This window comes from Podarcis raffonei, chromosome 1 (assembly GCF_027172205.1).
Source record: "Podarcis raffonei isolate rPodRaf1 chromosome 1, rPodRaf1.pri, whole genome shotgun sequence".
NCBI classification, from domain to species: Eukaryota; Metazoa; Chordata; class Lepidosauria; order Squamata; family Lacertidae; genus Podarcis; species Podarcis raffonei.
In genome coordinates, this window is record NC_070602.1 from 42,276,559 (window position 1) to 42,298,925 (window position 22,367).

The following is a 22,367-nucleotide window of genomic DNA, read 5'->3' on the forward strand; positions in this document are numbered from 1 at the left end:
AGATAGCAGTGTGGGCAAAGGTTTTATAGCTACAGGATTGTGCTGGGCCAATCAATCCACCCCATCCTATATTTAAAGCAGTGATTCTTCTGTGGTCAAGGGATCACTGCTGGTTCCGGGGACACATTCCTATTTGATCATAAATACCGTATTTTTTGCTCTATAAGACTCACTTTTTCCCTCCTAAAAAGTAAGGGGAAATGTGTGCGTCTTATGGAGCGAATGCAGGCTGCACAGCTATCCCAGAAGCCAGAACAGCAAGAGGGATTGCTGCTTTCACTGCGCAATTTTTTCTTGTTTTCTTCCTCCAAAAATTAGGTGCGTCTTGTGGTCTGGTGCGTCTTATAGAGCGAAAAATATGGTAAATAAAATGGGAAGATGCTGGAAAGACAAAGACCTTTGTTGTTTCTACCACATAGCGGAAGAGGCATCCTGCTTCTCAGTTGTTCTTAAACTACAGTGGTGCCCCACAAGACAAATGCCTCGCAAGACGGAAAACTCGCTAGACGAAAGGGTTTTCCGTTTTTTGAGCTGCTTCGCAAGACGAATTTCCCTATGGGCTTGCTTCACAAGATGAAAACGTCTTGCAAGTTTGTTTCCTTTTTCTTAACACCGTTAATACAGTTGCGACTTGACTTCGAGGAGCAACTCATAGAACGCAGTGTACATAGTAGCCTTTTTTGAGGTTTTTAAAGACTTTGGTGATTTTTGAAGCTTTTCCAAAACTTCTTTTGCAGCCATTTGGTAAGTTAAGCTTTTAAAACTTTTTTGGGGGGGTTGGATTTTGGGTTGGGGTGTTTGGAATTCAAGGACTTGGTGTTGGGGAGGGGTTTGCAAGAATCTGGAAGCTTGTGTTTTTTTTCTGCATTTTTATGATTTTCTGTGACCATTGGGCCACTCTGCTGTTTTTTTAAAACATTTCTGGGTTTGAATTTTGAAATGCTCTTTACAGTATGTGTGACTTTAAAGAGCACTTAATAAACTCTTGTTGTACCAAATTTGGCTTTGTTTGGACTTTTTTTGACCATAGGAACGCATAAATTGATTTTCAATGCATTCCTATGGGATTTCGTGCTTCGCAAGATGAAAAATTCGCTAGACGAAAAAATTCGTGGAACAAATTAATTTCGTCTTGCGAGGCACCACTGTACTCTGAAAAGCAGCTTGCCTCTTCTGCAGTGCAAGCAGCTTCACTGGAAAGAAACTTCGCAGAAACTCCAGCTGTGTGCCCAATTCTCCCCTGTGCATGAATTTATTGGGTCCTGGCCACATTGCCTGCAGACAAATGCAGATATGGAGGGTTAATGCAGAAGTCTCCCATGTGCCCTTCCATATGATAGCATTAGGGTAAGAAAAAAATAGGCAATCTGCAAAGCTATACCTAAGATATAATTAAATGATTACAACCATTTATTTTGTCCTTTTCTGAAGGGATTGGGGGTTAAAAAAGAAAATTGTTCCCCACAGATGAGGTTGCAACTGCGTCAGCAATCGCCTTCTTGAACTTTGTTGCCCAAACTGAACACATGACGCCAGAGGATCTTACCAGCTCCAGACAGAGTGAAGCTACTCCTCCTCAGCTTTTGCGAATAAAAGATATCCTGAGGAGCAGACATCAGCAACTGGTAGATATGTCACCTGTATTCCCTGCCAATTATTTTCTACCACATGCTTGTAAATCTATGGATTGTTTTGTTCTAAGGTCTTCTAAGATCTGCTAGACTCAGGCAAACAGGTCTGCATTCCATTGGCTTATGCATTGGTTTCTGCCATTTCTTCTTGATTTCTCATATGTGTGTTTGTGTGACAATCATCAGGCTCTGCTGACTTGAATGCATGGAGATTGACCAAATAGTCTTTGACATGCTCATTTGTTACCCTAGATGGGACCTGCCTTCTTTGATACTGTCACTGCCACTAAATGCCTCATTACAGCTTTCCTTCTTTGTCAAAGCAGACGCTGCGTAGTTCAGTTTTTCTGAAAAGAAAACCATCTGTCACGGTCTTCCCTTCAGAGTTGAACAGTGGACGCAGTGTATCATTTCTCTCCTTATCCAGTTGTAAAACTCACACTTGTTCCACTTATTTTATGACTTATTTCCCCTTCACATTCATTCTGCATCAGGGCTGGCCCAAGACATTTTGGCTCCTCAGGTGAGCCACAAAATGGTGCCCCCTCCAGCCAGGGAAGAAGGGTGAGTGAAGGTCTAGATAGGGAACAAGGGGGAGGAATCAAATCAATCTTACCCAATGGTTGAAGTGGGAATCAAAGGTGGCCAGGTGGGTGGGGGAGTCCCAACTCTGAATTGCGCTAGGTGGGTGCCCAGCACAGGAGACCCCGAAGGAGGAGACCCGGGGGGGGGGAGCAGCAGTGCCTCTTATTTGCCAAGAGGCAGCGGCTGATCCAGCTTCTAAGGAGCGTGCCACAGCCGTGACTGCCACTGCAGCAGCAACAGGAATAGGTAATACAGCCTTGGAGACCAGATCTATGCCCCTATGGATCCTTCCACCTGAGGCAGTTGCCTTGCCTTGTCTCATGATAGGGACAGCCCTGTTCCTATTCAAACTGGAATCAAACTGGAAGCTGGCTGGCAAACTATAATTTGAGACACGGCTCTGTAGATTATGGAACATTGCTATGACAGAATACTATTTATACCTGCAAAAGTTCTGGGGCTGTCATATTGCTTCATTTGCATCCAGTGCCTTTCCTGTAGCATCCTCCTAAAATCCTATACCTGCTCATACCCCAAACTGTATATTTTTTTAGTGGAGGGGGCAATTGTTTCATTTTAGTTGTGCTATTTCCCCTCCAGATGTCAATAACATTGGGGAAGCAGAACAACTAATTAATAACGCAGAATAAATCCACCACTAAGGCACTATTATTGTGTCAAGAACATGTTGCAGAATACTCCTGCAAGAAAAATCCCACCAAAGTACACATACTTTGGTTTCTTCTCAGTTTTTCTTTTGATTTTCAGTCCATTAAAAAGATCCTGTTACAGGCACATTAGCTGTTTCTTTCCTTTTAAAAAAAAATTGTATAATAGTTTTTTTAAAAAGCACCCACATATAACCAACCCATGCACCATGGCGAATCTATGATGGGAGCAGACATTTTGGTTTTCAGCTCTTGTTATCGAGAGCTGGCTTCAGAAGCGCTGTGCTAATGATGGGAAATTCTTACAACTTCTCCACTTGTATATTGGCAGAAGCAGGTGCATGGATTCAGCTAGTTGGTTCTCCACTCCAGTAAGGACTATATTCTGGGCTTGTGTTACAGGCAGTTCAGTGCGTGCATTTGGAAGAATACGCCTCTTCCCCTTTTGCGCCGAGATTCAAAAGAATAGTTCAGTTTGTTGTCCCCAAATGTATCTCCACATCTCAGACAATTTTTTTTTTACTCTTTCACTATTCCCACCACTCCTCTTTCACTGACCAGGTTGCAAGAGAGAGCTCTCACGTTTGTGACGGCAATGTTTCACCATTCGTATTTCACATTAGTTTCATATTTGCTCAAATTCATTTTTTTTAACTTTTGAGCTTTCATTCTAGGAATACAGATGCTGTACAGCAATCTCCAAAATGCAGCACACAAAGAGCGCATTTCTAGCCTTGCACACGCACAGATATGGTACACTCTGTTTGCACCAATATCATTGGCAGGCTGTGGTGCTGTTTCTAAGAGAAACTCCACCATCTACCTCCCCCCCCCCACCTCCTTCAGTTCCATTTCATGGCTTCCTCTGACATTTTGTAATTGATTTTTTGTTGTTATTTCCATTAGATGGTTTTATTAGTTATTTGTAGGTAGTATCACTCACTAGAACTCATTGCATTTTATTTACTTCAGTTTTTGAATCTTTGTGCTTCCTTGGAGGCAGCTCCAAAGCCAGGAGGCCACTGACCAACTGTCTGATTTTAAAATGTATTTCTTTTATAGTGAAATAGTGGTTTGGGAGCTGCCAAAAAACAAAACAAAACAAAAACCCTCCTCTCTACTCTGCTTTCTCATCCACAGAAGAAAAATGCAGGACCCCCTGTGGGAATGCACTCAAGGGAGCCAAATTCAGTTCTAAAAATATGTTGTGATAAACATAGCAAGGGTCCTATACTGAATCAGGCCATTTGTCCTCATGCATGTTTGGAGACCTATGAGCACAAGCTGCTGATTATCCACAAAGACCTCTGGTTGGGCCTGAGTGTGTTAGCATAACTTTTAACAATGTTTTTGTGGAGTGTGATACACAGAGCAGTCAAATACAACATTCCTAGAGTGGACATAAAAAGGGGATGTCTGGACCAGCCAGTCAGAACTTCCTGTTTCCTCCTGGGCTGGGACAAACTTCCTCTACATGTGACCAGAGGTGGGCGTGACCTCACCTGTGCAGGTAACAAAATAGCACAGGGGAGGCAGCCATCCCTCTCTCTCTGACTCCATTCCTTGAAGAAGCAACCTCTCCTTAGCCTGAGATGCTCTCTTGACTTCCAGCCAAGAGAGGACAAAGGAACGATCTCCTTATGGGATAGATTCCACGTGTATATATTTTGTAACCTAAGTCTGCCTTCTGGGATTCTTCTGTGAACAGAATGTTAGTCAACTCTTTTATACTTTTATACAAGACTGTGTCATGTCTATTCTTTTTTAGGAGGGAATAAAAGGGGAATTACGAGGAAACTTATTTTAGAGGCTTATGCAAGCCTGGCAAACCTGTCCACTGTGTAAGTTTTAAAAGGGGAATGTTACTCTGCTAAATTGTAGAACTTGTTAACACAAGTTGGGAAGGATATAATTAAACAATATATCCGCTCCTGCCTCCCTGAACATTCCCACAGTTTTCATTAGACGCAGACTGAAATTTGATGCACACTTTTCTGAGAGTAATCTCCATTGAATCCAGTAGCACTCCTGAACAAATATGCAGAGGTAGCACATGAAATTTGGGGAGGCAGGGGTGTCCTCAGGATTATGGGTGTCGGCCACCGCAACACAGATGTGCAACATCCGCATTGCGGTGGCCGGCAGCGGCGGTGGCTCCTCCTCCTCCTCTTTGCAGGCAGCGAGGCACCCTTTTCCACAGGGAGGGGCTCAGACTCAGAGACAAAGAGACTCTGCCTCCACGTCCAAGCCTCCCTCCCCCGCCAAGGGTGCCTGGCTGCCTAGCTGCGGAGGGTGGAGCTGAACTGCTTCTCTCTCAGAGGCAGCTCCGTTGCCACCTGCAGGCTTTTTTCATTGACTTTGTGGGTGCCCAGACACCCATGCCCCCCTGGAGCTGGCTCCTATGTAGAGAGGTTTCCCCACAGAAAATGCTACTGAAATGAAAGCTAGCGATACTGTACAATCACAAGTGACCAGACTAGCTTGGGTGGATACAGCAAGCAGGAATCTAAATCATCACCATTGTCAGCCAACCCAACGCTTTGCATTGTTGCCCTTTGCTTCAAGCAGGAAAGGGGAGCGAAAGAAAAGGGCTGAGGTTCAAAGACAGGTTGAGTCATGGAAAGAACCAGATCTGCTCTTTGATAGTTTTGTTGCTCCAGCACCAGACACAGGGCTTATCCACACTTAACTTTTGCCTCGCTCTTTCCAGGCACAGGTCCGAAGCTCTGAGTCTGAGCCTGAATGTTGGGGGTTTTTTTGTCCCGAAGCTTTCCCTCTTTAGCACTCAACATGAGCAAATGTCAATTTGGGGTTTTCGGCGGATTGCTGTTTGCTCCGATTGAGCTTTAAAGAGCAGGTTTTCACAGGGAAAGCTCTGGAGAGAGAGAGAGAGAGAGAGAGAGAGAGAGAGAGAGAGAAAGGAAGGCAGGCAGGCACTTGGATAGAGTGAAGGAAAGGTAAGTGTGGATAAGCCCATACTCCTTTTTACACACAATGGTGGCTTGTCTTTTCATCAGTTGTTGGAAATGCTGGAGGGAAAAGGGAGGAGGGGAGGGGAGCTCTGGCTGCATTCAGAGTTCTTGCCTAAGCCAACACGCATGTTGTCCTCAACTGCAGCCAAGGCCAAATAGGTTTGGGAACCAATGCTTTAGCTCATCTTCCCTTAGGGAAGAATGTTGTACTATTTTATTGCTGTTAGCCGCCCTGAGCCCGGCTTCGGCTGGGGAGGGCGGAATATAAATAAAAATTATTATTATTATTATTATTATTATTATTATTATTATTATTATTATGGTGCAAAATCATGGTTGCAAAAACATGGAAACATAGATTTAGATTTGCATAGATTTAAATTTGGTGTATTAAAAAGTCCTGTGATTAAACAATAATACCTGTTTGATAACTGATTGATTAGCAATAGTTTTAATAATTGGTTTGATTTGGGGGGCAAATAATGCTGGTAAGGACATATGATCCTGATGTAGGTGGTACATCAGGAGTGATCAACCTTTCAGGGGCGTGTGGACACATTTGCAAACTGGAGAAGCTGTTGTGGGCACCGCACAAATAGTGCAACCAAGTACAAATGGCAGTCTGTTATATTGTTATATTGGCTACACCTAAATTTGTCTTTGAAGACTAATTTCAGGGCAAAGGGCTCTGCAGGTGTCAGGGATGCCTCTACAGGTGTCCCTGTTGAGAATGCACTGTTTCAGAAACTTCAATTCATACAAAATATCAGAACTCCGGCCTATATTGTCCTTCACCAGTCTATGTGGCTGATTGGGATTGTTATGACCTGTGCGGCCTGGGATATTTGCACCCTGTGTAGGGAAGTCACAATATTTGAAAGCAGCCAGCCCCTTGCTTACATTCCTGTACCATGAAATCACATCCCACAGCCACCAGAGGGAACCAAAGCTGTAGGAAATTTAAAACTGAATCATCAAAGATCACAATTCCCACCTCCCACATACTCAAGATTCTGGCATAACATTATCTCTTCATACCTCTGAATTCTCTCAGGTCCCAGTGACTGCATGTCTATAGAATCTGCCCTTCCTGACTTGATTTAACTGCATGTCAGAATGGCTTTTCAGATAGTTCGGTTTCTGCAGGATGTTATTGGAGATATCTGGGGTGGGTTAAGGGACAGCAGAGTCCTCAGGTGGACTGTCTTCCAGGCCCTGGCACAGCACAGAGACAGTGGGAAGGCAGTTCCCCATCCTCAGCATCAAATTCTCATCACAAACTGCACTGGTTGCATTTTATTATTGGACCCAGTATGATCATGATTAATACTCTGCTCCTGTATGGTTAAGTGGGAGAGCCTTCATATTAATGGATGTAGGGAGGAGATGGAGAGTCTGGTACAGTATATCAGAGGCTTATAGTTCGGCTGTAGAGCATATGCTTAGCATGCAAAAGCTCCCAGGTTCAATCCATGGCATCTCAAGAAAAACGGATCAGATGAGAATAAGACAGACCTCTGCCTTATACCCTGAAGAGATACCCTGCCTGCCACAGTTGACAGTACTAGCCTGATAGCAGGGGTGGGCAAATATTACAGTTTTGGTTTCTCTTAGTTTCTCATTTTCCCAATCTTCAGTTCTCTACATTTCCATGTAAGCTTGGGTTCTGGGTTTTTTGTTTTGTTGTTGTTTCGAAGGCCTCATGAAAAATTATCAGCATTTTCGTGCAAATTTCTCATAGTATATACCTTTTTATACACAACTTAGCCTAATATACTGTAGACATTTTGGCAATGCTATTTTGCCTTATGTTATGCATTTTTTCATGTTATTTTCACTATTATATGCCCTTTTATCCATGCTTTAACCTAGTATATGGATCTTCTTTTACATATCACTTGACTGGAGATCTGCATTGCAAAATTCAGAGAAGTTCAAATTTCAAAGGATGGCTGTGTTTTGGTTCATGCATTGTTTTAGAAAATTCAAGTTTGGCAGGTTCACATTTAAATGTGAACAGAATCAAATTCCTCCTCCATCCCTACCCAATAGCCTGACCTGGTGTAAGATAGCTTTCTATGTCCAAATATAGGAGTTATTTGAAACCATGTGATACAGCATTGGTATCATAATGATCCTTCCAGATCTCAGTGCGCAAGGTTACTAACATCTGGCAGGAGGGATGCTATAATGTTCAGATTAATGCTACTCTTTGACAAGGCATTGTCACAAGTCTGTCAGAATTTCCCATAGGATGAAACCATAAAGTGCACAATTCTGGGGAAAGATAGGAATTGTCTGCTATTTTCTCTGTCTCATCTCCACTCATCCTATAAATAGTTCCTGCATGAATAAAGCCTTTGAATGCCAAAAACTTTAAGGGATTACATCAATCTAAGTCACCCAAGCTACACAATTTGTCCCAAGCCTTATGCTCTCCTAGAGATGGCCCTGACTTCAGGTGACAGATGCTGGGAAGTGGGAGGGGGACAAGATGTTAGACACTACAGCTGTTTGTGCCGTGCATAGCCTGTCCTAAGCTAGGCTGCTGTGCTGTAATCAGTGTTGGAATAATATCCCACTTCCTATCCAATCAACTTCTGTATGGCCAATACAGGAGATTGGGCTGGCGTGCACCATTTCATAAAGTGTTGGTGGGGCACTAATGCTCCACTGACCTCTGGTTAGTTGTATTGCTGCTGCTTACAAGGAGGTAGGGGGTAGGGGTGAGGAGGCATTGGCAAGATTGGTGTAGTGTGAATTCACAGGCGGTTCCAATTCAGCACTCTTGCTGGTGCATTTGCACTATGCCGATTTTTCAGCTGCTTTGCCCCTATCCTTCTGCCCCCTGGGAACAGCAGCAACACAACCAACCAGAGGCCAGGGAAGTGGCAGTCCCCCCCCCATCAGCTACCACTTCAAGCAGCAACATATTTAGAGTGGGCCCTGCCATAAACTCACCTTCAGAAGAAATAATCCCAACATAAACAACTGCCAAAAGCACACCTGGGAAAAAAGCTGGATTCAGCATCAGAACTTCCAACAGATCCATGCACTGGTGAATCTGTTGTTTAGTACGCAATAGGGGGTGTTCTTGGCACAGAAACTGAATTCGCCACTTAGCATAGCTATAGAGTCATTTCTCTTGCATTACCCTCTGGATATTCAATTCCATAATTTTTGCAGTTCATTCTCCGGAATCCATGTGGCTCGGGGACATTTTGCAAATTTGCCTTTGCACTGCAGAGCACAATAAAGGGAGAATTCATAGTAAATCATTCCACTGAAGACTTCACAGGAGACTAAAATGGTTCCAGATGAATGTGTAGACACTGCATAGGTTTTAACGGAAATAGATTGGTTTTGCATATGCATGCAAAGCATCTTGCAAAGATCAAACTGTCCTGGACATACTGCATAAAGCCACACAATTTATTCCTGTTTTCAGACCTGAGCCTATTGCCTTTCATGACTTCAGAGTACATCTGCAAGGAAGATTTTTATCGAAATCAGATCCAATGGAGAGAAAAAAAAATCTAATTTTATGGGCTAGCCGGAACTTCAGAATCCTGAAAAAGTACATTCTTGCATTCTCAGGTCCTGCTTGTGAACTTTCTGTGGGCATCTGGTTGGTCACTATGAGAACAGAATGCTGGACTAGGTGAGCCATCAGGGCTCTGCTGGCCAAAATTTGTATTCTGCAGCATGAGGAGTAGGGTGGTAGCAGAGCTATGGCTGGTAAGCAAAGGGGTAGAGAATGGCACTAGTGGAGGGACAGAGAAAGGACACAGAGGATGAGAGCAGATTGATAGGGTAGAGACACGGCAGACCTTTTCCAGCAGGGGACCTTCCTGACCATGGAAAGATGTTATTACAAGAATTCTCTGTGTGGTGGTCATTCCAAACTCTCCAAGGTCCATTTGGTAGTTCATAGACCAGAAAATCCCAATGGAGAAGAAAAGATTATTTATGTATGCGACCACATACATACGCAGATGTTATTGGCCCAGAGATGGACAGAAGATAAAAGTCCCGGCCAGAGAAGAATGGCAGATTAAGTTGATGGACTATGCCGAAATGGCAAAAATGACCGGAGGAATCAGAAATCAGGAAGAGTAACATTTTAATAAGGAATGGGGGGAATTTATAATTTATCTTAAAAACCATTGTAAACAGTTAAAATTGTTAGTAGGATTGGAATAAGACTTATAGTTTAATGGTGAATTTTGGATATAATGGAGATGTAAAATGTTTGGATTATTATAAAAATGCAGGAAATGACTAACAATAAGACCCACAAAAGGGAGAAGGGAAGTCCAGGAGATTCTTGGGAATCTTGTTGTGATGTTGTATGTTGGATATGTGCTTGAAAAACTTTAATTTAAAAAGGGGAGGATCAGTTTTTCTTTCCTTTTAAAACAACAACTGTAAACCATGTGCTGTTTCAGCTTTGCTGCATAGCCTAGGGCAGCCATAGGCAAGCTCGGCCCTCCAGCTGTTTTGGGACTACAACTCCCATGATCCCTAGCTAAGGGGACCAGTGGTCCAGGGATGATGGGAATTGTAGCCCCAAAACAGCTGGAGGGCCGAGCTTGCCTATGCCTGGCCTAGGGATTGCCATTGTGGCACCTCTGGGCACAATGTTGCCCTCATAGTCTTTCCCTAGTCCCACAAAACATCTGAGTCTCCTCTCCCATACTCACTATCCCCTAGTCATGGAATGGTTGCCTTTTTTCTCCTTGAAAAGTACAGTTGACGGAGGAAGCTGGAGAAGGTACACTCTTTCCAATTTCCTCTGTCAACTCTATGTACTTTTCAAGACTCAGATTGATTCTACCGGAAGTGGCCAGAGGGAGTGGCACTCACAGGCCTTGCTCAAATATCCAAACATGCCCATGGACCTCAAAAGGTTGCTGACCCGTGGGTATAGTCGGTCTCATGACTGCCCCACACTTTCCTCCCAGTTTTGTCTCTTCCTCAGCACCGCATGATCAGGCCTACATATCCACCCTGAAAATAAAATCCAAAATGTAAGATCGGCGGTGAGCAATAAAGCTTGCCTTAGAGGGAAAATGTGGGGGTTGGTGTAAATTACCTCTGCTTGGCAGGAAGTGATGGCAGGGAACTTCCGAAGCTGCTCAGGAACCAAAAAGGGCAACAGAAATGACCACAGGTAGAGAACGAGGGAGAAGCCTGTGGTCTATTGTCTACCGACAATCAGCAAGTGGCCATCCGCCAGGGCTTTGGCAGGTGAATCATGAGAGAGGAATGAGTAACAGGCCACAGACGCAGAGCTTGCCAGGAGAGAGTGAGTAATGTGACATTTATTAGATTGCACAGCCTTGGCATCCGTCAAAGTCAGAGAGCCGGAGAGTGACATAACTACAGGCACAGAAGGCTGAGGGGAAGGGCTGTCCATATGCATCAGCCTGTTCCTTGCACCTTTGGCAGCGGCTGCTTTTTTGGAAGGCTGCCTAGAGCGGCAGCTGAGCGGAGACTTGTTGACAGTGATGGATGCAAAGCAAGCAGGCAGGCTGTTCCTGGAGAAGGCAGGGCACTCTGCTGGCTGTGGCGATGTAGCAAGATGCTCCATACCTGGAGTGGCCGGAGCTCATGGCAGAATCAGCAGAGGCAGGCCAAAGAGGAGAAGCCACTCACTTCTCTCCTGTTGCGAGAAAGGGTAGAAGCAGAATATTATGTACTGAGTTGAATAGGATCCAAAATGCTGCAGTCTGATTGGTCCTAGAACAATAGGATTCGGAATGCAGCAGTCTGATTGGTCCTAGAATAATAGGATCCAGAATGCAGCAGTCTGGTTGGTCCACAGGAGCCACCCAATCCAGCTCCAGGTGGAAGTGAATCCGTAACCTGATTGGACTACAGGAGAATCCTGGAATTAGCCAATCACATGGGGCCCATTGTGTAAATAATGTATATAAAGCAGACATTCTGGGGGAACTTCCATTCCTCCTCAACACAGGCACCAAGGGGGAATGCAGCAGAAATACAGCAGGATGCAGAAAAGGTGAAACCACAACCTTCCCAGCATATTCCAAGCAAGTTTTTTCCATGAGGTTAAAAACAGAAAGCAAATACAGTGGTACCTTGGGTTACAGACGCTTCAGGTTACAGACTCCGCTAACCCAGAAATAGTACCTCAGGTTAAGAACTTTGCTTCAGAATGAGAACAGAAATCGTGCAGCGGCGACGCAGTGGCAGCAGGAGGCCCCATTAGCTAAAGTGGTGCTTCAGGTGAAGAACAGTTTCAGGTTAAGAACGGACCTCCGGAACGAATTAAGTTCTTAACCCAAGGTACCACTGTAACAGAAAAAGAAGATTTTTTTAAAAAAAAATCTATGGAAATGACTGTGCATGTGGAAGGACCCAGGACCAGCCCAAGCCATTTTGCCTCCTTGCAGGCTATTGCTGATCTGGAGTTTCCAGAACAGAACAGACAAAAATTCAGACAAACTTTTTTTAAAAAAATTATTTACCACATTCCTAGGCTGCTCAATAACAAAATGTTCTTGGGACAGTTTCTGATAAATGAAAAACAAAAATGCTGTGCTCTAAGAACTTAATGCAGGGGTGGCATTAACATTTGGCCCTGCAGATGTCCCTGGACTACAACTCCCATGATCCCTGATCACAGGCCATGCTGGCTGAGGCTGATGGGAGCTGGAGACAACAACTGGAGAGTCCCAGGAGACCCATCTCTGACTGAATGGAACTAGAATATTGATTGGTGATGGATTCATTGATGACGAATAGCAAATAGGACTGTTGATTTCATTAATGTACCAGAAATAATAATCTGGCTCCATATCTGCTATCCTTTAGGCATTTTCATACACGAAAATATTGGCCTAACTGAAAGAAAACAGCCAATTTTGAGGTGAGTAAAATGGCTCAGAAACAGTCCAGTGGTGGAAGGCACAGGAGAGACCCAGTCTCATGGCTGCATCATTAATGTCAGAGGCAATAGCCAGTTTTCTGGGTTGAGGTCTGGCTGCAAGTTCTCAAAACGGTTCCCAGTAAGATCTGAGCCAGAGCTGCCTGAGGTTCCTCTGCACCCTCATGGCCATGAATAAATAAATGCATTTAAACCAGTGGTTCATTACACGTTGCGTGTTATACACAGAAAACGCTGTCCCTGGGGCTGGCAGAGAGTGCCAGGATCTTGACTCGCTCTGCTCCTGCATTAATCTTTACAGATAAGCAATTAGGCACTTCCATTTAATCAATACAAATGGGCCTTTAAACAAGGCTCTGCCATTCAGATTGTTTGATGTGGGCTGCAATTTGCCAGCTCTCTTCTGCTTGAACGCCCAGCCCAAAGAAACCTGATAAAAGACTCTCGTGCAATCAGTTGGGTGGGTGGGTGTATTTGTCTGTTTCTATGTTGATAAAAAGTCATTTATACTCTGCCTTCCTCAACCTATGCCCTCTGAAAAATGTGGCACAGCACTCCATGCTTGGTTCTAGGCAAGGCAGATTAATCACGTTGGACTAGTTGTGCATTCATGAAGTATAGCAAATTGCATATTCAAGTGTATTAATAAGTGACTAGCAGTCAAGAGACTCTTCCTAAAACTGGAAATGGAGCTTACTGTTCTTACTAACGACAAACCAAAACCTTCATGAGACCTAAAAGCCACGCAAATGGGAACCAGAATAAGCTTCACTCTGCACTTTGCCCCACATGCCTGTACCATTGAGGAATGAGCGCACAATAACAGATTTAAGTTTCAGTTTGGGGAAAACTTTGCTTCAAGTCCCAGCTCAGCTACTGAACCTCAAGAAAAGAGCCTCTTCCACATTATTATGTGGCCTTCTTTGTATATTGCACAGGCAGTGTATTTGCTGCTGAAAACTGCTCCATAGCCTATGTAAGCAGCTGACCATATGGACTGGACCTATCAAGGGGAAAGGAAAGTCCATGTGCCAGCAATTGTAGCATGGGGATTCAGGAGATGCCAGAAGCTAGTCCTTGTTCTGAGCAGTTACCTGGAATGTTTCTGGCTTTAATAATAATGATGATGATGATTATAATAATGAATATAATTTATTTATTTATATCCCGCCCATCTGGCTGGGTTGCCCCAGTCACTCTGGGCGGCTTCCAACACACCTAATAATAAAAATAAAACAGCAAACATTAATAGTAACAAAGAACCTATATAAAAAGTCACAATAACTTTAAAATAAACAACTTATATCAAATAAAGCAATACTGAATAATCCATTAGACTCCAATCGTAAACAGTAAAATTAAACATCAGCAGATAATAATTAAACAGTTTACACTTATCAGTTACAATAAAGAATTCTATAATCAATAAAAAATAACAGCAAATCACCAAACATACAAAACCATGTAAAAGGATCAAACTGAGAAACAAGGCCACACAACTTATAAAAATTATTTTTTTAAACTGTCCCTGAACTGCTCTCTTCCCACCTGCTTCCGCTGTTCTCAGAGTCATGGTCTGGGAAAGGCTCCCGGAACTGGATGGTAGGGCAAGGCAGGTGGGAAAGCGATCGCCCACAGAAAGTCTCTTTCCCTTCAGTTCCCCTCCAGCCTCACTGAGCCTCTTTCAGGTAGAAGCGGTTTGGGGTGGCATCATTTAATGAAGAGTCCTTGCTGCTACCCCACCTGGCCACAAATGTCTTATTTAGAAATGTGAAGACTGTGGTTTATAGGGCAGGGTTTGTGTAAGGATGAGAAAGAGAAAGAAGCAGTCAGCATGGTCCAGTCATGGTTTGTGAGACTGGCTTTTCTGAACAGAAGTGTGATGTCAGGGAGAAAGTGGGTTCTAGAAACGCTCATTTTCTCTGCACAGAAACGTTGGATGAGGGACGGGGATATTCAGAACTACAGTTCTTCCCCTGTAGGCTAAAATGACCCCACCTCCCCGCAAAAGCTGTGCTGCATAGTTTAGTCTGTGTTTGTTTCACTTTTGTTAGACATAGTGAAATGACTTTGGGATGGCTTCATGCCCATTTTACAGTTCAAAGCACATGACACCACCAGCATCCCCTCTACAGAGATACAATAGATCACATGGCAACTTCACTGTGTGTTGGAACTCCGCCTATGCTTCGTTTACCAGGCAGTATTCCTCCTCCCAAACTATATACAGTGGTACCTTGGGTTACAGACACTTCAGGTTACAGACACTTCAGGTTACAGACTCTGCTAACCCAGAAGTAGTACCACAGGTTAAGAACTTTGCTTCAGGATGAGAACAGAAATCGTGCTCCGGCAGCAGGGCAGGAGCGAGAGGCCCCATTAGCTAAAGTGGTATCTCAGGTTAAGAACAGTCTCAGGTTAAGAACGGACGTCCAGAACGAATTAAGTTCTTAACCCAAGCTAAAGGTAAAGGGACCCCTGACCGTTAGGTCCAGTTGCGGACCACTCTGGGGTTGCGGCGCTCATCTCGCTTTATTGGCCGAGGGAGCCGGCGTACAGCTTCCAGGTCATGTGGCTAGCATGACTCTGGCGAACCAAAGCAGTGCACAGAAACGCTGTTTACCTTCCCACCAGAGTGGTACCTAATTATCTACTTGCACTTTGACGTGCTTTCGAACTGCTAGGTTGGCAGGAGTAGGGACTGAGCAACGGGAGCTCACCCCATCGTGGGGATTCGAACCGCCGACCTTCTGATCAGCAAGCCCTAGGCTCTGTGGTTTAGACCACAGCGCCACTCGCGTCCCTTTAACCCAAGGTACCACTGTATAATACCCAAGCCATATTATTATAAATGGCATTATTGTAAGTATTCATTTGTTAAAGGGGGGCACCTTGGTTGACATGGTCCAAAGATCCCCCCCACCCCTTGAGATACTTTGAAGCTCTCAGACACTAGAGGCCCTAGGCACCTGAATAATATGCCTATTGACAAATTCAGCTGACTGCTTTGCTTCTTTGCTTCCATGCTGGCGAGGGCTGATGGGAGTTGTGGTCCAAACTACTGAACAGCACTAGGTTGATGAAAGTTAGAATAGACTATATAAGTGACACAAACTTAGTTGCCCATTGTACTTAATGGGCTAGAGCCAGGTGTAGTTGTGCTTAGAGTAGACACATATCAAAATCCATGGGCCTGAAATCAAGTGCCATTGATTTCAGTAGGTCTACTCTAATCATGATGACTAAGTTTGGGTGTAACCTAATAAGTTTCCCTTCCACACTGCTTTCTGCTTCTACCACTTTTTCCCAAGGCTGCAATATTATGCCCCTGCACCTGGTGATCACATATTTTTCAAACATAAACTATGGGTATGGTTGAGTTATTCAGAAATGTGCAATTGCATAGAAGTGTAAGCAAAAGTCTCATCTCAGAGGTTGCCTTTTGCTGCTGCTTTGGATAAGTGACACTTCTGTGAGTATAAATAATTGCTGAGTAGAAGGATAACAGGGATTGTATACAGCTGTACTTACATTGCATACATTTAAACCCCACCCCCAAAAAACCAGACATTAAAGAACTTATCTGCAAATTACAAAATAGCTCTGTACTTGGCAGAGAGAATGCCATACTATTTGAGAAACTGTGCAAAACACAAAAAATATATAACCAAAGGGTCCTGTGTCTAAATTAGCTTTGCATCTCTTCTAACAGCTTAATCCTATTGTGTGACCATAAGAAATGCTGCACATTTCCATTGTGGACATACTGGCTGGATAGGTATTGACTGTTCCATAAATAAAGCCACATTTGGTTTATTTAATTTACTGAGTAATTTTACAAATTTATCTCTCTCACAAATTTAGCTACCTTCAATACCAGTTACTAGGCACCACAACAGGCAAACTCAATGACTTCTGTTTAACTAAGGGATAGGCTGCAATGGTCCTGTTAGGAGGCACCCTAAAAATATCCAGCTTCTGCCACGATAGCCTGTGTTTCAGAAGGAAGTTTCAGTTTTCACCTGGAGAGACCTCCAGAGGGGCTCTATTTTGGAAACCCAGGATTATGTGTTCCAAGCAAGCTGAGTTGACAGAGCATCTGGTAAATTTATTGTCTCCTTCCATTGCCTTCCCTCCTTTATCATTTGCAAATGTAATAGTAAACAAAAGAACATCAGACTGTTTCTAAAAGTATTGTTATGAGTTTGCGGCGGGGAGGCAGGCTGTATGCCAAGACCCTTCCAATCCCTACATCCAGTAACTGTTAAAATCTAATCAAGGATTCAAATTCCTGGAATAGCCAGACTAGCTTCCTGGCGAGGTAATGGGTCACTAAGGAAACAAAGGGAGTGACTCTGTGCCAGACTGAAAATGGCACAAATCTGCTAGCATTTAGAAAGATAAAAACCCGAGTGGAGATGTGATGTGAGCAAAACCTGGAAGCTGGAAGCAGCAGGCTGGGAAGCCAGACAGTCAAAGCAATGCCTGTTTTCTGTTTGAATCCAAGGTTGTGGTTATGGGGCAAGAAAGGCCCTGTTCGGTTGTTGATGCTGTGAACCCCTCCATCATAGACTCAGGTTGTATAGATGTGCAAACAAAGCATATATCATAAAGACACCACAGTCTCCGCTGCCCCTTTCTCAGAAGACCAAATCCTGGGTAAGCGACTGGAATCCATGGAATCTCACACTGCTTGGAGCTTGGAGTGCCATGCAACAGTCTTCAAGATATGGTGCAGGACTCAATTAGCCTATCCTGAAAACAGGAACCCTATGCAAGGTCTCACGCTAGTGGAAGGGGGCTTCCCCCACCAAAACAACCAATCACTCTGGAGAACCAGGGGAACCCCCAGAACAGCCTGTGTGGGGAGGAGAAAATAGATTCATATATATTTGGGACTCTTTGGGAAAGAGCCTAAGGCTGCTGAAACTTTTTGATTAGGAATTGGAGGAGGGGGAGAGGGGAAGGAGTGACATGTAGGGTCAGTGTTAATAAGAATAAGAATTTATTATTTATACCCCACCCCTCTGGCTTGGTTTCCCCAGCCACTCTGGGCAGCTTCCAACAGAAAATAATAATACTAATACTACTAATAATAATAGCAATAAAAGATCAAACATTTAAAACTTCCCTAAAGAGGGCTGCCTTCAGATTTCTTTTAAAAGTCAGTTGTTTATTTCCTTGACATCTGATGGGAGGGCGTTCCACAGGGCAGGTGCCACTACTGAGAAAGCCCTCTGCTAAAGCAATCATTCCTTCTACACAAGCATTTCCACTTGCCAATCCAATCTCCCATTTACTGGGTTGGTGATTGGTGGGGCAGTGCCCCATTTGCCCTAATGGACAATCCTCCAATGCTTATTCGCCTTGCTTAAGGCAGAAAGCAACCTTTTGCACCCTAACCTGATCATAAGCCCCGTGGAACACAGTGAGTTACTTCCGGGTAAATGTGCAATGGATTGTGGTGCATGACTGGATACCCATGTCCTGTCCCCTGTTTGAGCTTTCTTCTTTATCGATATCTTAATCCTAAGGGATAATTCTCCTTTGCAAACTATAGTGATGTCATTGTCCCATCCCTAGTTGCACTGGGAAATGGGAATTAACTTTGTCTTGCTCATTCCACCTCCCTTAATAGCTCTGTTTTGCTGAATTATTCAGCAGTTTAAGCAGCAAAGAATGTATTAAGTCGTGCTACTGAGACAAATTAAATCCTATCGTGGAAAGTCCTGAGCTTGAGCCAAATGGGATGTGTGCTGAGATTCAAAAACTGGACTCAACAGCAGCATCCTGGTCCTTGATGTATCAAGCTGGATTAGGCTGTGATGCTCTTATAGGGAATATGCTTCCCTGAGCCAGCCCTAATGGATTGAAAGGAGAAGAGCTTGCTGAGCAGTGCTAGTATGAGAGAGAGCATTATTGTAAGTAGTAAAGCAAACTGGCCTAGAAATATGCCAAATGCACTGCGCTTTTTCTATATATACCTGGTTGTTTGCTTATCCCACTGAATCCAGAGTCAAGGCAGTGCACAAGGGGGGGCATAGTGCTCATCAAATTTGCTGATGACACCAAACTGGGAAGGGTAGCTAATTCTGCTGAAGACAGAATCAGAATTCAAAATGGCCTTAACAGATTGGAGAACTGGGCCCAAGCTAACAAAATGAATTTCAAGAGGGACAAATGTAAGGTTCTGCACTTAGGCAGGAAGAACCAGGTGCACAAATATGGGGTGGGGAAACACCTAGCTTACCAGCAGTACATGTGAAAAAAATCTAGGGGTCTTGGTGGACTACAAGCTTAACATGAGTCAATGGTGTGATGCAGCAGCAAAAAAGGCTAATGCTATTCTAGGCTGCATTAACAGAAGTATAGTGTCCAGATCAAGGAAAGTAATAGTACTACTCTATTCTGCCTTAGCCAGACCACACTTGAAATACTGTGTCCAATTCTGGGCACCACAGTTTAAGAAGGATGTTGACAAGCTGGAACATGTGGAGAGGAGGGCAACCAAAGGTCTGGAAACTAAGCCTTATGGAGGAGCGCTTGAAGGAGCTGGGTATGTTTAGCCTGGAGAAGAGGAGCCTGAGAGGAGCTATGATAGCCATCTTCAAATATCTCAAGGGCTGTCACATGGAGGAGGGAGCATCCTTGTTTTCTCCTGTTCTGGCGTGTAGGACTTGAACCAATGGCTTCAAGTTGCAAGAAAGGAGATTCCAACTAAACATTCGGAAAAAAACTTTCTGACAGTAATAGCTGTTCAGCAGTGAAACAGACTGCCACAAGAGGAGGTGGACTCTCCTTCCTTGGAGGTTTTTAAGCAGAGGTTTCCACATGGCAGGGGGTTGGTCTAGATTACCCTTGGGTCCTTCCATGATTCTGTGCTATATTGAAAACATCCCATAAACTATCACAACAGAAGCATTAAACCAAAGGTTTAAAACACTGGTGAATTAAAACACTCAGTGCATGACTAAGTCATATGTCTGGGTAGGCTTCCCAACATTAAAAAGTTTTCAGCAGGCATCTAAGGCAATATAGTGAGGCTGCCTGCCTAATGTCAGTTGGAATCTACTTCCTGTGAGGATAGATAGCCTATGCCCAAACCTCTCTTGTGAGCAGGGCTTTCCGTGCAATCCTAGCCATGTTTCTTTTTCAAAATAATATTTATTCTATAATTTCTATACCACCCTTCATCCAAAGATCAGAGGGTGGATTGTGATATAAAAGCACAAAAATGCGTAACCAAATATTTCAGTCCAGCACTAATAAATATTGCTACATGCCAGCCCAGTCTCCACTGAGCAGTGTGTGAAATTCCAGGGGTCCCATGCGCTTAGCCAGGGTTCGTGTTTCCTTTCAGAAATGAGACACAGCAGAGACTGTGGTGTCTTTACGATATATGGTCTATTTGGTAAAGGACCCCTGGATGGTTAAGTCCAGTCGAAGACGATTATGGGGTGAGGCGCTCATCTTGCTTTGCAGGCTAGGGAAGCCAGCGTTTGTCCACAGATAGCTTTCTGGGTCATGTGGCCAGCATGACTAAACCGCTTCTGGCATTTCCATGCGCTCTGGCTTCCGTCATGGTGGTCTATTTACATATATATATACCTGAGTCTAGATGGAGGGGTTCAAAGCAATTTATTCCAGGAGAGTCTCTTGCTTCTCCAACTGGCACAGCAGGCTTGGGTTTAAGAACAGAGAAATCTGCCATGGAATCTGTCTCTTTGTTACAATCTGTCACAATCAGCCCACATGGTGCTTCCCCACCCCCCTTCCTCTTTCTTGTTGCTGCTAACAGACTGAAAAGGATTTTCCCCCAGCCTACATCATCCAAACTGAAATCCTAAACCTTTTTTGTCTCTGCCACTAACGCACAGCTGGGGAAGGGGCTCCACCCCTCTTGCTGTTGGGAACTGAATGACTTGATGGCTCATCTTGTGTTAGGTTAATGACTCATCCATCATAAGGTGATTACCTCATTAGGAAGCTGGCCTGTATTATTTTCATACTGAATCTCTGCTGGATCTTGGAGTTCACTTATTGTTGTTTAATTACCCAAACCTTGATTAAATCCTAGGTAAAGGTACCCCTGACCATTAGGTCCAGTCACGGACGACTCTGGGGTTGCGGCGCTCATCTTGCTCTATAGGCCGGGGGAGCCAGTGTTTGTCAGCAGACAGCTTCTGGGTCATGTGGCCAGCATGACTAAGCCGCTTCGGGCGAACCAGAGCAGTGCACGAAAACGCCGTTTACCTTCCCACCGGAGCAGTACCTATTTATCTACTTGCACTTGACATGCTTTCGAACTGCTAGGTTGGCAGGAGCTGGGACTGAACAATGGGAGCTCACCCCATTGCAGGGATTCAAACTGCCGACCTTCTGATCGGCAAGCCCTAGGCTCTGTGGTTTAGACCACAGCGCCACCTGTGTCCCTATTCTAGCAGCTACTAAATCTAGAAATTATGGGTGCCTTGCACCCACAAACTTGGGCACCCAAAACTTATAACATTATGCTTGTGGCTGCCACTGGATTGATAAAATGTGTGAAGGAGAATACCTTGCATCCCTCCACATTGTAGCATGGGTTTACTTGGAACCAATGTAACTCCATTCTCTGTAAGCCTTCATCTTGATTATTGAAGGCCTAGAACATCCTTCTCAAACCTGATGCCTTCCAGATGTTTTGGACTTCAACCCCCATCAGTTGCAACCAACATGGCCGTGGAATTTCTTTCATCCCTTCCATATCCTGAGAGCTCAGCCAATCAATATGATCCATTTGATTTGCATTTATTAAAATAAGCCAGGCACCATAAATTTAAACTCCACCCATATACCACCCTATGGGAGGAGTGCAGAGCCCAGAGCATGCAAAAAGTCCAGGTTCAGCTCCTGCCATCTCCAGTGAAAGGATCTCAAGCAACACAGTGTGAAAATGCCTCTTCCTGAGACCAGATGAGAGCTGTGGTCCAAAGAATCTGGAAGGCACCAGATTGGAGGAGACTGGCCTAGGAGATATTGCAGATATAAACTCGAGGATTTCCACCCATTGCTTTGCCCACAGCACCGTCCCTCCTTTCTGCTGGAGTGTTAAAGAGCTGCACTGCACCAATCAAGAACTCCGAATAAGGAAGTGACAAAGTCCAGCATCATCCTTTGGAATAAAGCCATCCTGCTAGATTGCAGCCTCCATAAAACTGCCAAGTGAAAAATGTAGTGACATGTTTACAAAAGCCTGTCAAGTCAATTCATCTATACATTTCAGTTGCTTTCTTAATTCTTGCTAACTTTTTTTAAGCATCAGAAGGCTGCGGGAGAAGAAGAACTGGTAAGCAGAGCTTTTTAACTTCAAATAAATCCTGTACTATCTTTTTGTCAAGCAGTTCATTTCTTTTTGCTGGGACACATAAACAATCTTGGATCTGTCAGCTGCCATCGCTGTAGTGTTAATCATCAAGCCTGCTGCTTAAATGAATCAGACAACTTCTGTTGCCTGAATTCAGGAGGAGGGACTGCTTCCTCGTTCAGCATCTTTCACACTGTTGGTTGAGACTGCCATTATTACAGAGTCAATTCTGTTTCCCTCATATCCTGTTCT